At 40.9% G+C, this 15111-nt stretch overlaps 1 pseudogene; it reads left to right on the forward strand.

Moving 5' to 3' along the window:
* Positions 1 to 3037: 3037 nt before the first annotated feature.
* LOC143686888 (ATP-binding cassette sub-family F member 1 pseudogene) lies at positions 3038 to 6275 on the forward strand (annotated as a pseudogene).
* Positions 6276 to 15111: the final 8836 nt, after the last annotated feature.

Genomic DNA, 15111 nt, shown 5'->3' on the forward strand with positions numbered 1-15111 from the left:
CACAGCACATCAGTTAGTTGTAGAACATATTTCAGAGTTTGGTATGGGTTACAATTCCACAATTTTAGGTTTTTACTTCTAGCTGCTCTAAGATACTGGAGACCAAAGGAAATATCAATTTAATGATTCAAGAATCATACTTATTTGTTAAACCTTACCTTCTCTGTATAACTCCACCATCACCTTTGATCTTTCTATCCCACTCTTTAGGGGTATTTGAGCTATGCCCATTCTAACTTTTTCATGTTGGAAGGGGCCATCAATAATATGGGGTAGGGAGATGGAACTAGCTGATGTTCTGGAGAGGCTGGGCTCTCTAGGTTTCAGGACTTATCTGGTCCAGGGACCCATCTGGAGGTTGTAGGTTTCTGGAAAGTTAGTCTAGTGCGTGGAACCTTTGTAGATTCTTATATATTGCCCTAGGTGTTCTTTAGGATTGGCTGGAGTGGTTTTGGTTGAGGGTTGGCAAGTTATGATAGGTAGCAATGTCTAATTGCAGTTTGCATTAAGAGTGGCCTCAGAGTAGCCTGTTTATTCTATTTGAACTCTGTCAGCCACGGATACTTTATTAGTTACACTTCTTTTCCTCCTTTTGGTCAGGATGGAATTGTTGATCCCATGGTGCCAGCACCGGACTCATCCCTGGGAGTCATCTTCCATGCTGCCAGGGAGACATTAACCCCTCCGTGTCATGTTCCATGTAGGGGACAAGGCAATGATTTCACTTGCAAAGTTGGGCTTAGAGACTGTGAGGCCACATCTGAGCAAAAAAGAGGTCCTCAGAAGTAACTCTTAGGCATGCCTATAGCTAAGCTTCTCCACTTCCTACATAAGCTTCACAAGAGTAAGCCTCAAGATCAAGGGCTTGGCCTATTGATTTGGTGTCCCTAATGTTTGACACAGTATTGGAGGATTTCCTGATGGTAAAGTTTAATAGTTTCATATTTTTTCTCCCATCCCTCAAGGGACTTTGCATATATATATATATATATATATTTTTTTTTTTTTTTTGCATGGGCAGACACTGAGAATCAAACCCAGGGATGGGTCCCTGGACCAGATAAATCCTGAAACCTAGAGAGCCCAGCCTCTCCAGAACATCAGCTGGTTCCATCTCCCTACCCCATATTATGGGGTCTCTGGCATAGCAGGGGAAACTGTATGCTGAGCCACTGTAGCCTGCCCACTGATAACTTTTTTTTTTTTTTTTTTTTAAGGAAAGACAGAGAGAAGGAAGGAAGGATAGAAGGAAGGAAGGAAGGAAGAAAGGGAAACATTTTTTAAACATTTTCTTGTTTTATTGTATTCTGTTTCTCCGTTTTTGTTACATGGGCTGGGGCCGGGAATCGAACCGAGGTCCTCCGGCATAGCAGGCAAGCACTTTGCCCGCTGAGCCACCGCGGCCCGCCACACTGATAACTTTTTGATTATCTGCTTAATATATTCTATGATGTATCTAGGCATTACATTAAGCTATATAGGATTACAGGCCCTCATACTTATAATGGGCTCCCTGTGTTTCAATTTGTTAAAATGAGTTATCCAGACAGGTTGAATTAAATTATGTGCTACAGAAAGTTTAGGGTCAGACAAAATAAACCTTTCTTCCTTTTGTCTCAAAGAATCAGTGAGGTTCTAAAAATATAGACAATGTCTACCTTACCCCGTGTTCTGAATTACCTTAATCCCGACCTGATTGGCTTCATTCTTATCTCTAAATACCAGGTTATAAATATATAAAACAGCCTCTCAAAATCCAGAAATAATAATTACCACCCCAGACTAAATGTGTCTGCTATAAGAGCTTACAATCTAGGCCTTTCTTTTCTTATGAACATTTTCTAAAGGAGATCATACAATAATTGTTCTTTCATTTCTGGCTTATTTTGCCTCCCCAAATGTCCCACAGGTTCATACACATCGTTGCAAGCCTCACAACTTTGTTCCTTTTTGTCGCAGCACAATGTTCGATCATATATATCTGCCATCGTTCCCAAGCTACTTCTCAGTCAGTGCATCCTAGACATCATGTATAGTGCCCAAAGTCCTCAGTCCATCAACACTCTCAATTTTAGATAATTTCAATTTCCCAAGAGAAAGAAAACCAATAAACACACAATCTTTGTACAAGAGTCATACCTTTGAAGTAGTTCTTGCAAGAACTTATTTTATATTTCTAGTGTTAATCAGTGGGACACATTGGTCTATACAACCCCTTTCAATCTTGTTCACCTTCAATATGGTAATATTACTTATAGATCCACTAGAGGACTGCCTTCACTTCTATCTATTCCCTTGCATTTGACTTTAACCTCATTAGCTAACCATTCACCTACTTCTAGCTTCTAAGTCCCCTATATTCTATATTACAAGCCTCTGATTTTACCTTTACCATGGTCATAAAATAGTCATGCAGTATCCTTTTGTGTCTGGCTTATTTCACTTAGTATTATGTCCTCAAGGCTCATCCATCTTGTCATGTGCTTCAGGACGTCATTTTGCCTTATTGCTACAAAATAGTCCATCGTATATACATACTACATTTTGTTAATCCACTCTTCTGTTGATGGGCATTTGAATCATTTCTATCTTTTGGCAATTGTGAATAATGCTGCTATGAACATCAGTGTGCAACTGTCTGTGTCAGTGCTTTCAGCAGCTCTGGGTATATACCAAGTAGTACTATTGCTGGGTCATAAGGCAACTATTATTTAGTTTTGTGGAACTGCCAAACTGTCTTCCATAGCAGCTATACCACTGTACGTTCCCACCAGTAGTAGATAAGTGTCCCAATTTCTCCACATCCTCTCCAACATTTATAGTTTCCTGTTTGTTTAATAACAGCCATTCTTATAGGTTTGAGGTGGTATCTCATTGCATTCTTGATCTGCATTTCCTGGATTATATTTCTTAATCCACTCTGCCAATTTGTGTCTTTTAATTTTCAGCTGCAGGTTCTTTCTCATTTCCTCATGGGTTGGTGTCAGTTTAGCCATTAGCAACAAGAGCAGGTCAGTGCTTGCCCAGACCTGGGGGCATGACTTGGGGCTTTGCACATGCGCATATCCAGGAGGGCTGTAAACTGATGCACAATTGCACGGAGCTGGGATGGGGCCCCATGACCATGTGGGGTGACGGCAGGTGTAGCCTGGGTAAGGTTAGTGCTAACAGTCTTTATGTACTGGCAACTGCCTGCCAGTACATAACTGCATGCTTGGGGTGGGATTGTGGGGCAGGGAAGCATGCAAGAAGTTGGTGGGTTGGGGCGCTTGGAGCGTGGGTGGGTGGGTGATGGGGTTCCAGTGCTTGGAGTGTGCAGTGAGTTGTGGGTACGGGCTGCTCTGATGAGGGTAGCCCCTTCAAGGAACACAGCTTGGCTTACTTACTGTGCACTTCGGAGGGCTCTGGGCTTCCATGTTAGGCTGTTTGCATCAGCTGGTGGGCCTTTGGTTCTCTGCTTCTCAGTTCCTCAGCTTTTGCAACCAGGGCCACACCCTTTCCTCAGGCAAATGCCTTCACGATGTTCCCCCTTACTCACTGAAGATCTTCAATCTTCAGAATAATTTTAAAAAATGAATTTACAAAAATATAAAAATTATTTCAAATATAATTCTCAATGACCCATCTTCTAGGAAAATCAGTCAAACCACATTTCCACATAACAACAATTGACTGGGGTTGTATGACCACTTACATAATTCTGGGCACAGAGTAGCCATAACTGTCATCGTGGTGCCGAAGGGGCCCAAGCAACAGCCACCATAACTGAATGGATTGGAGATGGAGCTTACAAGACTCACAGACGAAGTGGTGAAGACAGGGAAGACAGACAAGAAGACCAAAAAAATACTCTTTGAAGAGCCAGCAGTGGAAGATAAACAAAGAAGGTAAAGAATAAGAGAGGGTGTTCAAGGGGAAGGAGCAGGAGCAGCAACAAAAGAAACCAGACCCAGGAAAAGGCTGGCAGAAGGATGTGGATGATGATGGAGAAGAGGAAGAGCTCATGGAGTACCTTAGGAAGCTCTTGGTGCCAGCCAGCAATGAGGAGGAATGGGTACCTTTCCCAATACCCTGAGGAAGGAAGAAAACCAAGGGTGGTGTTATCTTTGCAGCCCTAATTCAGAATGAAAGTGAGGAAAAGAAGGAAGAATAGAGACACTCTCCTAGCCTGCCAAGCCAGAGAAGAATTGGATCAATAAGGTGGTAACTGAGGAGCAACAGTGTGAGCTCAAGGGCATAAAGGGGAAGGCTAAGCTTAAAAATAAGTTTGCTGTTCTGGTAATGGAGAGGAGGATGAAGAGGAAGAAGAAATAAAGAAAAGAAGCCGGGCGGGCCACAGTGGCTCAGCAGGCAGGAATGCTTGGCTGCGATGCCAGAGGACCCAGGTTCGATTCCCAGTACCTGCCCATGTTAAAAAAAAAAACAAAAAACAAAAAACAAGAAAAGAAGCCACCCAAAGAAGGGAAGGAAAAGGTCAAGAAAACAGAACAAGGTTCAGAGGAAGGAGAGGAGTATGAAAAGAGGAGTCCAAAGCAGATGATCGATATGCTCACCTTAGTAAAAAGAAGAGAAAGCTGAAGAAACACTTGGAGTACGAACACCAGGTGGCTTCATTAAAAGTGGTCAGTGCTGCTGAAAATGACTTCTCCCAGGCAGAGGTGTCCTCCTGCCAAGCCATTTTAGAAAATGCATCTGACATTAAGCTGGAGAATTTCAGCCTCTTGGTGCACAGCAAGGAGTTATTTGTCAATGCAGACCTGTACTTTGTAGTTCGTTGCCACTATGGGCTAGTGGGGCCCAATTGCAAGGAAAAGACCACACACATTGCCAACCGAGCCTTGAGTATCCTGCCCAGTGTCAATGTGCTGCTGTGTGAGCACATTGATGTCGCCGATGAGACACTAGCAGTGCAGACCATACTTCAAGCTGACATCAAGCACCTGAAGCTATTGGAAGAGGAGTTGTGGCTCAGGGACAGCTGGAAGAGGGAGATGACACAGCTGCTGAGAGGATAGAGAAGGTTTATGAGGAGTTGTAGGCTACAGGGGCAGCAGCTGAAGAGGTCAAGGCATGGTGGATCCTGGCCAATCTGGACTTTAACCCTGAAATGCAGAATTAGCCCAACCAGAAGTTCTTGAGGGGACTGGCATATGTGTTTCTTCCTGCCAGGACACTGTTTATGGAGTCAACCCTGCTGATATTGGATGAGCCCACCAACCACCTGGACCTCAGTGCTGTAAGCTGGCTCAATAACTACTTCCAGGACTGACAGAAGACATTGCTGATTATCTTCCATGACCAGGAATTCCTGGACAATGTTTGTACTGATATCATCCATCTTGATGCCCAACAGCTCTATTACCATAGTGGCATACATGACCTTCAAGAATATGTACCAACAGAAGCAGAAGGAACTGCTGAAGCCGTATGACAAGCCAGAGAAAATGCTGAAGGAGGTAAAGGCAGGTAGCAAGCCAACCAAGCAGGCAGAAAAGCAGACAAAAGATGCTCTAACTCAAAAGCAGCAGTAATGTTGACAGAAAAAAACAGAATGAGACCCCTGAGCTCCTGAAGCACCCCAAGGAATACCTGGATGCTTCACTTTCCTGTACCCCCTCTCTCCTACTCAGCCCTCCTGTGCTGAGTCTGCATGGTGTGACATTTGGCTATGAGGGACGGAAACCATTCTTTAAGAATCTGGACTTTGGCATAAACATGAACTCAAGGATCTGCATTGTGGCCCCTAATGGCATGGGGAAGAGATCTTGCTCTTGCTGCTTATGGCTAAGCTGATACCGACCTGTGGGAAAATGAGAAAGAAACTGCAGCTGAAAATTGGCTTCTTCAACCAGCAGTAAGCAAGAGCAGCTGCACGTGGAGGAGATACCTACTGAATACCTGCCTTACCAAGATGCCCAGAAGTACCTGGGCCACTTTGGTCTTGAGAGTCAAGTCCACACCATTCAGATTTGCAAACTGTCTGGTGGGCAGAAAGCCCAGATTGTGTTTGTAGAGCTGACCTGATATCCTGATATCCTTTTCTTGGATGAGCTGACCAATAACTTGGACATGGAGTCTGTTGATGTTCTGGAGGAGGTCATCAGTGAATACAAGGGAGCTGTAATAATCATCAGTCATGATGCCCTTTTGACTCATCACAGAAGCCAACTGCCAGCTTTGGAGGAGCAAGATGTTAGCCAAATTGATGGTAACTTCGAGGACTACACTGAGAAGTGTCGGAGACCTTTGGCAAAGTAATGGTTAATCAACCCTGAGAGTGAGCTTTCCTTCCTGGAAGTTTCTGACAGGTGAACTTTCATGGCCTAGACATCCCTCCTTTCACTACTCTGCAGCCGACTCAGTAACCACTCGGGCATGTGAAGTGGAGAATCACCTTGATGCGACCAGGAGACCACTTTGCTTCCTTTTCTCTGCAAGACTTATCTGTTGTGCTTTCCTTTACATACTGAAGCTGCCTTTATTCTTGGTCTCCTTGTATACTGAAGGTGACTTATTATTGTGGGGTCCCATCAGCCAAGCTTAATGTGACCTCGAAATCCCCTGATGTCTCCCTTTCACCCTTCAGAAGCCTCCCTCTGGTCTATCTTAACACTTCAGGTCTAGCTGCACCCATGGTCTCTGAGTGGTGCAGTTCTTTTCTGGTGGATCTGATGCTAACCTACTGATACAAATAGCTGTTGCAACTGAGAGCTGAAGGCAAGTGTCTGAGGCTTGTGCTATTATCCCTTCAGGATTTGGTGCTTGCATCTCTTGTCTCATTGAGGACTTGAGGGCAGGAAAGGAATGCTGCTGAACTTGAACCTCCTTTTACAAAGGAAAGGAATAAGGAAAGGAGTTGCCGCCAAAAAAATGCTAGGTGTGTGTTCTTACACTTGCCATAGTCCCTACGAGTTTCTTTAAATTGCACACACATATTTATGTAAATATATAAATTTGCATATATAAAAAGAGATTTATTATAGGAACTTATTCATGTCATCAAAGGGATTGGCAAGTCCAAATTCTGTAGGACTGGTTGCAAGTTAAAAACTCTAATGAAGGTGAAGTTAAATTCTCCAGAAGAAGCTGGTTGGCTGAAATAGACATAGGTATTCTGACTGCTGAAATCATCAATTCTCTGTTTTAAGACCTCCAACTGATTGGATGAGAAGACTTCCCTTATTGCTGAGGGCAGTCTTCTTTGTTAATTGTAGATGCAATCAGTCATAGATAAACCAACTTATTATAGATAACATTCCATCTATGAAATACCCTCAGAGTAACAATCAGGCCAATGCTTCTTTGACCATGCAACTGGACACCATAACCTAGACAAGTGAACAAATGAAATTAACCATCACAGTAGTGTTGCAGGTGTGAGGGGGAAGGCAGAAACAGAACAAACTATGATGGAGGACATTTAAAAGTTTGTAATGCTTCTTATTCTCCACTTTTTAGATATTCAAATAAATCACCATTTAATACAATTTATCCTTCACCTTAGAAGGGATATCTCGACATGCCCCACACCACTGGACACCACTGAGGTGGAAGGGCCTGTATATTTCTTGGATTTATCTCCCATCCTCTGACACACAAATGCCTTACTAGTAAGTCTAGAGTAGTTGCTACTTCTTGTTCACTAAGTCCAATCAACATGATATCATCAATATAATGGACCAGTGTGATGTCTTCTGGGAGGGAGAAATGATCAAGTTCCCTGTGGACAAGATTATGACATAGGGCTGGAGAGTTGATATACCCCCGAGGTAGGACAGTGAAAGTATATTGCTGACTTTGCCAGCTGAAAGCAAACTGTTTTTGGTGGTCCTTACTAATAGCTATTGAGAAAAAAGCATTTGCCAGATCAATAGGGGCATACCAGGTACCAGGGGATGTATTGATTTGCTCAAGCAATGATACCACATCTGGAACAGCAGCTGCAAGTGGAGTTACCACTTGGTTGAGCTTACAATAATCCACTGTCATCCTCCAAGACCCATCTGTTTTCTGCACAGTCCAAATAAGAGAGTTGAATGGGAATGTAGTGGGAATCACCACCCCTGCATCCTTCAAGTCCTTAAGAGTGGCAGCAATATCTGCAGTCACTCTGGGAATCCAGTATTGCCTCTGGTTTACTATTTTGCTAGGTAGGGGCAGTTCTAGTGGCTTCCATTTGGCCTTTCCCACCATAATAGCCCTCACTGCAAGGTTTAGAGAGCCAACGTGGGGATTCTGCCAGTTGCTCAGTGTGTCTATTCCAATTATACATTCTGTAACTGGGGAAATAACTACAGAATGGGTCCATTACCAGAGGAGGTCCATTACCACACTGGACCCACTGTGACATGGACCTGAGCTAAAACTCCACTGATCATCTGGCCTCCATAAGCCCCCACTCTGACCGGTGGACCAGAGTGACATTTTGAGTCCCCTGGAATTAATATCACTTCTGAACCAGTGTCTAATAATCCCTGAAATATCTGATCATTTCCTTTTCCCCAATGCACAGTTACCCTGGTAAGAGGGGCCGTCAGTTTCTTTGGGGAAGGCTTGGAGGAAGATTAACAGTATAAATTTGTGGCAGTGTAACAGGGTTCTCCCCCAAAGGGACCTGGCCTCTCCTTCATTCAAGGGGCTCTGGGTCTGTAAACTGTCTCAAGTCTGGAAATTGATTAAGGGGCCATGACTCTGTGTTTTTGTAATTCAGGTTAGACTTCTGTTCACTTGACCTAGAACTCTTTTGTTTATACAGCTCGAACAAGAATTTAGTAGACTGTCCTTCTATTGTATTTCTAGGTACCCCATGACTTACTAGCCAGTGACACAAATCTCTGTGAGTCATATAATTTTGACTCCTGCTTTGAGTTTGCTGTCTATTATAATAGCCACATCTACCCTGTCTTTGGCGATTAAGTGCTACCACCTGGCTTCTGCCAATTCGGGATCCCATCATCCCCATTGTGTTTAAGGATTCCAGCTCAGTGACAGCAGTTCCTACAGTAATGTCTGACATACAGAGAAGTGCAATCACAGAGCTCTTCAGGGATGATGGCGCTAGTCTCACAAATTTATTTCTCACTGTTCTGGTAAAAGGTGCATTCTCTGGGCATTCCTGGGGTCTAAGAGCAGGCTTTGCATGATAAATCCACTCTAACATTCCAATCTCTCTAAGCTTCTGGATCCCCTCATCTACATTATACCAGGGCAGTTCTGGCATTTCAACCTCAGGTAATGTTGGCTACCTTTTGATCCATATTTCAACCAACCATCTAAACTAACTGTTAATACCTTTTCTAACCCCTTGAGCTATAACACTGAATGCAGAATCTCTGCTTAGTGCACCCATATCAATAAATTCGGCCTGATTCAGCCTTATATTCCTCCTACCATTACCCCACACCCTTAAAATCCATTGCCACACATATTCCCCTAATTTATGTCATATAAATTGGAAAACTCACACAGTTCTTTTGGAGTATAATGTACCTCCTCATGCGTAATACTTTGTACCTCACCTTTAGGGGCTAGTTGGGACTTTAGTCTAGTTATAGGTCTGGAAGAAATGAGGGGTGGTGGGGGTGAGTCATGAAAAGAATTGGAAATATCTTCCAAGCCATTTGCTTCAGGGCCTTCATTTGCAGTTTCATCTAGTGAACCAGGATTAATCACTCTAGGGCTAATCCCTTCAGGAGGAGGTTGGGTGGGCAACTCCTCAAGGCAGGCTGGAGATGGGGTGGCTATGTCCTCAGAGCAAACTATTACAGGGTTATCTAGAGAAGACTCAGCATGACCTAGAGTTTCAACCTCACCCCTGACACCATTTTCAATCCTTATGTCACCATCCCATTTTTCAGGTTCCCACTCCTTTCCAATCAATGCCCTCACTTTAATGGCAGACAGCATGCAAGACTGAGATTTCAGTTTAGGTTGCAAAGTTGCTACTCTAACAATAAGATTCTGAGTCTAATTTTCAGAGATCTCAAGTCTACAGCTACAGGAAATAAGATTTTCCTTCAGGATACTCATAGAAACTTCTAAATCTGTTAGACAGTGCTTAAGCTTCTTGTTTGAAGCCTTAAGCCTATCCCCTTCACTCCTTAATGTAAGGAGTGTATCTAACAACAACCAGCCAATATCTTTATACCTCTAATTTCCACAAAACTCTGTAAAGGTGTTAAAAACATTTTCCCCCAGAGCCTGGCTCTGTATAAGCAAGGCATTAGGAGAATCAAATGGTGATATTTTGACTATCTCTTTTGCCAACTCACTCCATGGATTGGGAGTGCCATTCTGATTATGGGAATCAGAGTCCTTAGAGCCTTTGAGTCCAGTCAGAGTAGAAAACCATTCATAAAAACCCATTTTTAGGATTCTGTTTCTTAAGAACCACTACTGGAACCAAGATGTATTAGTTAGGGTTCTCTAGAGAAACAGAATCAACAGGGAACACTCTCAAATATAAAATTTATAAAAGTGTCTCACGTGACCACAGGAAGGCAGGGCCCCAAATCTGCAGGGCAGGCTGTGAAGCTGACGATTCCAGTGGAGCATCTGGATGAACTCCACAGGAGAGGCTTGCTGGCCAAAGCAGGAAGAGAGCCTATCTCTTCTGAATCCTCCTTAAAAGGCTTCCAGTGATTAGAATGAGCATCACTCATTGCAGAAGACACCCCCCTTGGCTGATTACAAATGGAATCAGCTTGGATGCAGCTGATGTGATCATGATCTAATTCTATGAAATGTCCTTATGCAACAGACAGGCCAGCACTTGCCCAACCAGACAAACAGGTACCACCACTTGGCCAAGTTGACACATGAAACTGACCATGACACCTAATTAAACTCTACTCAATGAAAGCCTGCTGAGAATTGGTCTGAGAGTTGTGCACATCAACCTACCATTCACCAAAGGTCTGAGTTCAGCACTTGAGTAGATCGCAGGCTGACAGAAAGTAGAGACAATAGTACAGACAGACTCTTTCTGTCAACAAGTCTGAAGAAACTCCTAAAAGAAGAAATAAACAGAAAGACCAATTTTCAGTAACTTTTGGGAAAAATGTGGAATAAGAAAAAGGGAACTTTATCCTGAAGACTCAGAGGACGACAAACCTTTGGAAGTTTCAGAAAGCAGTTTGACGTTTTCCACAGCAGGCAGGAGAACATGACCTCTCTGAAAGCAGAAATGAACACCACAAGGAAAATCAGGCTGAGATAAAGGATGAAAGGATGAGATGAAAATACAGATAAGTGATGTGAAAAATGACAAGGAAACTGAAAAAAATGCAATAGCACAATTAAAGTAATTACTGGACTCAGATAAAAGGAAAAAAAGTAAAAAATTCTGCTTTCTGAATGTCAGAGTAGTCCAGAGTGTTCTATGACTGAGAAAAACTAGGGGGGAAAAACTGGATAAAATACTTAAGAAGATAAAAAAGTATGTATTTATTTGAAGGCTTTGGAGAGATAATGAGGCTGTAAAGAAGCACAAAGATCCATTTAGGAACATGACAAAACTCAGTGAAATAAGTTTGGCATTTAGAAATAAATTTGGCATTTTTTTTCTGGAATATCTACCAATTTGTCAAGAGAGGGCTGAGAGAAGAGAACCTGAGCAAAGATGTCAACAGTCTCATGGGACTATAGCAGGAAAAAAATGGGGATTTCATGGCTTGTTAAAAGAAGTAAGGTAATCCATCCAAGTTTGGTAATAGGATGCCAATGGGCTACATTATGGGAATAAGGGTTAATTGAAAATAGATCAATACCTACAGAGATTGGAGCCCAGATTTTTAAAAATATTCTTATTTACAAATCTTCACACACATATGGTCCATACATGGTGTACAATCAGTGGCTCACAATATCATCACATAGTTGTGTATTCATTACCATGATCATTTTTAGAATATCATCATATAGTTGTGTATTCATCACCGTGATCATTTTTAGAACAGTTGCACCACTCCAGGAAAAGAATTAAAAAGAATTAAGAAAAGAACCCATACAGCTCATACCCTTTACCCTTACCCCTCATTGACCACTAGTATTTTAATCTATCCAGTTTGACACCTTATACCCCCTATTATTTATGTATTTTTATCCATATTTTTTTACTCGTCTGTCCATACCCTGGATAAAAAAGCATCTGACACAAGGTTTTCATAATCACATTCCCATTGTAAAAGTTATATCATTATACAATTGTCTTCAAGAATCAAGACTACTGGAACAGAGTTCAACTGTGTTTCCCTCCAGCCACTCCATTTCACCATCAGCTAAAAAGGGATATCTATATAGCACATAAGAATAACCTCTGGGATAACCTCGTGACTGTTTGAAATCTCTTAGCCATGGAAATTTTTTTGTCTCATTTTTCTCTCCCCCATTTTAGTCAAGAAAACTTTCTCAATCCCATGATGCAAGGTCCCAGTGAATCCCCAAGAGTTCTGTCCCGTGTTGCCAGGAAGATGTACACCCCTGGGAGTCATGTCCCTTGTAGGGGGGTGAGCAGTGAGCTCACCTGCCAAGTTGGCTTAGAGAGAGAAACAACATCTGAGCAACAAAAGAGATTATCTAAGGGAGACCCTTAGGCATAAATATAAGTAAGCTTAGCTTCTCCTTTGCAGGAATAAGTTTCATAGGGGCAAACTCCAAAATTGAGGGCTTAGCCTATTGGTTTGGTTGTCCCCACTGCTTGCAAGAATATCAGGAATTCTCCAAATGGGGAAGTTGAATATTTCCTCCTTTCTCCCCAGTCCTCCAAGTGGACTTTGCAAATATATATTTTTTATTCTCTGACAAAATTAGTCTGGGATATATTGAGGCATCACACTAACCTGGACAAACAAACAAGATCTCACGTCCTGTTCAAGATTCTAAGTACTTATATACTATGGTGTTCAATGAAATTGACCGTACAAGTTAAATTAGGTTATGTGCTATCCAAAATATAAAGTTTGCACCAAATAAACATCTCTCTCTTTGGTCTCATACAGAAGTTGAAGTTTTAAAATATGTACCATATCATCTTTTACCCTATATTCTGATTTACCTTAGCCCTATCCAGATCAGGTTCATTTTCTAGTTGAAGTCTGATCCTTTTTTCAACTTTTCAAATAGTTCCTGTATGGAGTAATGCTGACTTTCATAGCTTCAGAGCTCTAACTCTGAGTCTCAGGTGTCACACAAATACTTTCTGGGAACAACCAGGTTATATACAAACAGCTCAATATCTCAGAATTTAGCGGTAACAGTTCCAGTTCCAGAATAGATGTGACTACTATAAGAGCTTATAATCTAGGACACTTTACAATAGGCTGCAACCTGATAACCCATGCTTTTGACTTCAATTCACCGAGTTTTTATATTATAGTTATCTCATATGAGTGAGACATGATATTTATCTTTCTGACATTTCATTCAACATACGGTCCTCAAATTTCATTCACCTAGTTGCCTGCCTTGGAGCCTAGATTTGAATCATTTCATAAATGAAATTGGATTGCAAATATTTGTTATTACTAATATTCTAGTTTTTGTCTTCCCTGGAAGAAGGTGAAATTCCTAGGGCTAAATTTTTCACAAATATTTTTATTTAGAGCATTCAGACTCAATAAATTAAAAGAAACCTATGTAGCAACATAATATAATGCAGGGTGTTTTATACGAAAAAATGCAATTAATGTATACTAAATTCTATAGTTAAAAGTAACACTGTAATATTCTTTCATTAATTGTAACAAAGACATTATACCAAAGCTAAATGTCAGTGAGGGGGATATAAGGGGAAGAAATGAGAATGTTCTCATATTGATTGTAGTGGTGAATGCAAAACCATGTGATTATATCAAGGGCAATTGGTTGTACACTTAGGATGGATTGTATAGTGTGTGAATAAAATTGTTTAAAAAGAAAAGATAGTATGATGCAAAATCAAGTGAAACAACAGAAAAATGGATGTAGAGGTGATATAAAGCTATCAGATACAGATCACAACAAACAAACAATTGCATTGAATATGTTCAAGTAAATAAATGATATAATTGGCAGGTTATAAAGGTTATAATTTTGGCAGGTTCCCATAAAAAGTAACAAAATGGAAAACCTAAAAATTAAAAAATAATATCAAACTAGAAAACTAAAAAATAAGGATGGCTCAGTTTTCATTTCAATCTGTTTAAGAGAAGATTAGACAAATCCAAAATTAGAATTAGTTATCTCAAAGGTAAGTCCAAAGAAAATATCTTGTCTAAAGCATATAAAGGCAAAAGAATAGAAAATACAGTAAAATGTGCAACACACTGTGATGGGTATGTTCATACGTCAACTTGGCTAGGGTATGTTTTCCAGTTATTTGGTCAATCAAACACTGGCCTGATTGATCCTGTGAGGATATTTCATGGACTTAAGTCATTAGTCAGTTGATTATATCTATGGCTGATTACATCTACAATCAACAAGAACATGGCCTTCAGCAATGAGAGAAGTATCATTCAATCTGTTGATAAATTCCTGGGGAATTCATTGAAACCTTCATCAGAGTTCTCAACTTATGGTCTGCCCTATGGAATTGGGACATGCCAGTGAGCCAATTTCTATATCACTATAATAATTCTCTTAATATTTACACAACAACACACACATATATATCCTGTTGGTTCTGTTTCTCTGCAGAACCTCAACTAATACATATACACAGAAGATCTAGTAAGAAAGTCTTATATTCATGTAATTGGAGACAGAGAAGGAAAGGAGAGAGAGAAAGGGGCCAATAAATAAATAAATAAATACATTCCAAAAATGACAAAAGAAATTTACCCATGGATTTAAGGAGCCCTTTAAATCACATGAGGATGAATATAAAGAAAACCACACCGAAGAATATCATAACAAAATTGCTGAAAACCAAAGCCAAGGATGAAATCCTACGGACAAAAGAAGACATTGTATTACCTTAAGTTAAATAACAATAACACTAACAGCTGATTTATCAATAGAAGCAACAGAAACCAGAAGACGATGGAAAGAAATCTTCAAAGTGCTGAAAGAAAATAATAGAAGAAAATGATAGTCAATCTAAAATGCTATATCTGAAAAAAAAAAAAGATG

The sequence above is a fragment of the Tamandua tetradactyla genome, chromosome 6 (assembly GCF_023851605.1).
Source record: "Tamandua tetradactyla isolate mTamTet1 chromosome 6, mTamTet1.pri, whole genome shotgun sequence".
NCBI classification, from domain to species: domain Eukaryota; kingdom Metazoa; phylum Chordata; class Mammalia; order Pilosa; family Myrmecophagidae; genus Tamandua; species Tamandua tetradactyla.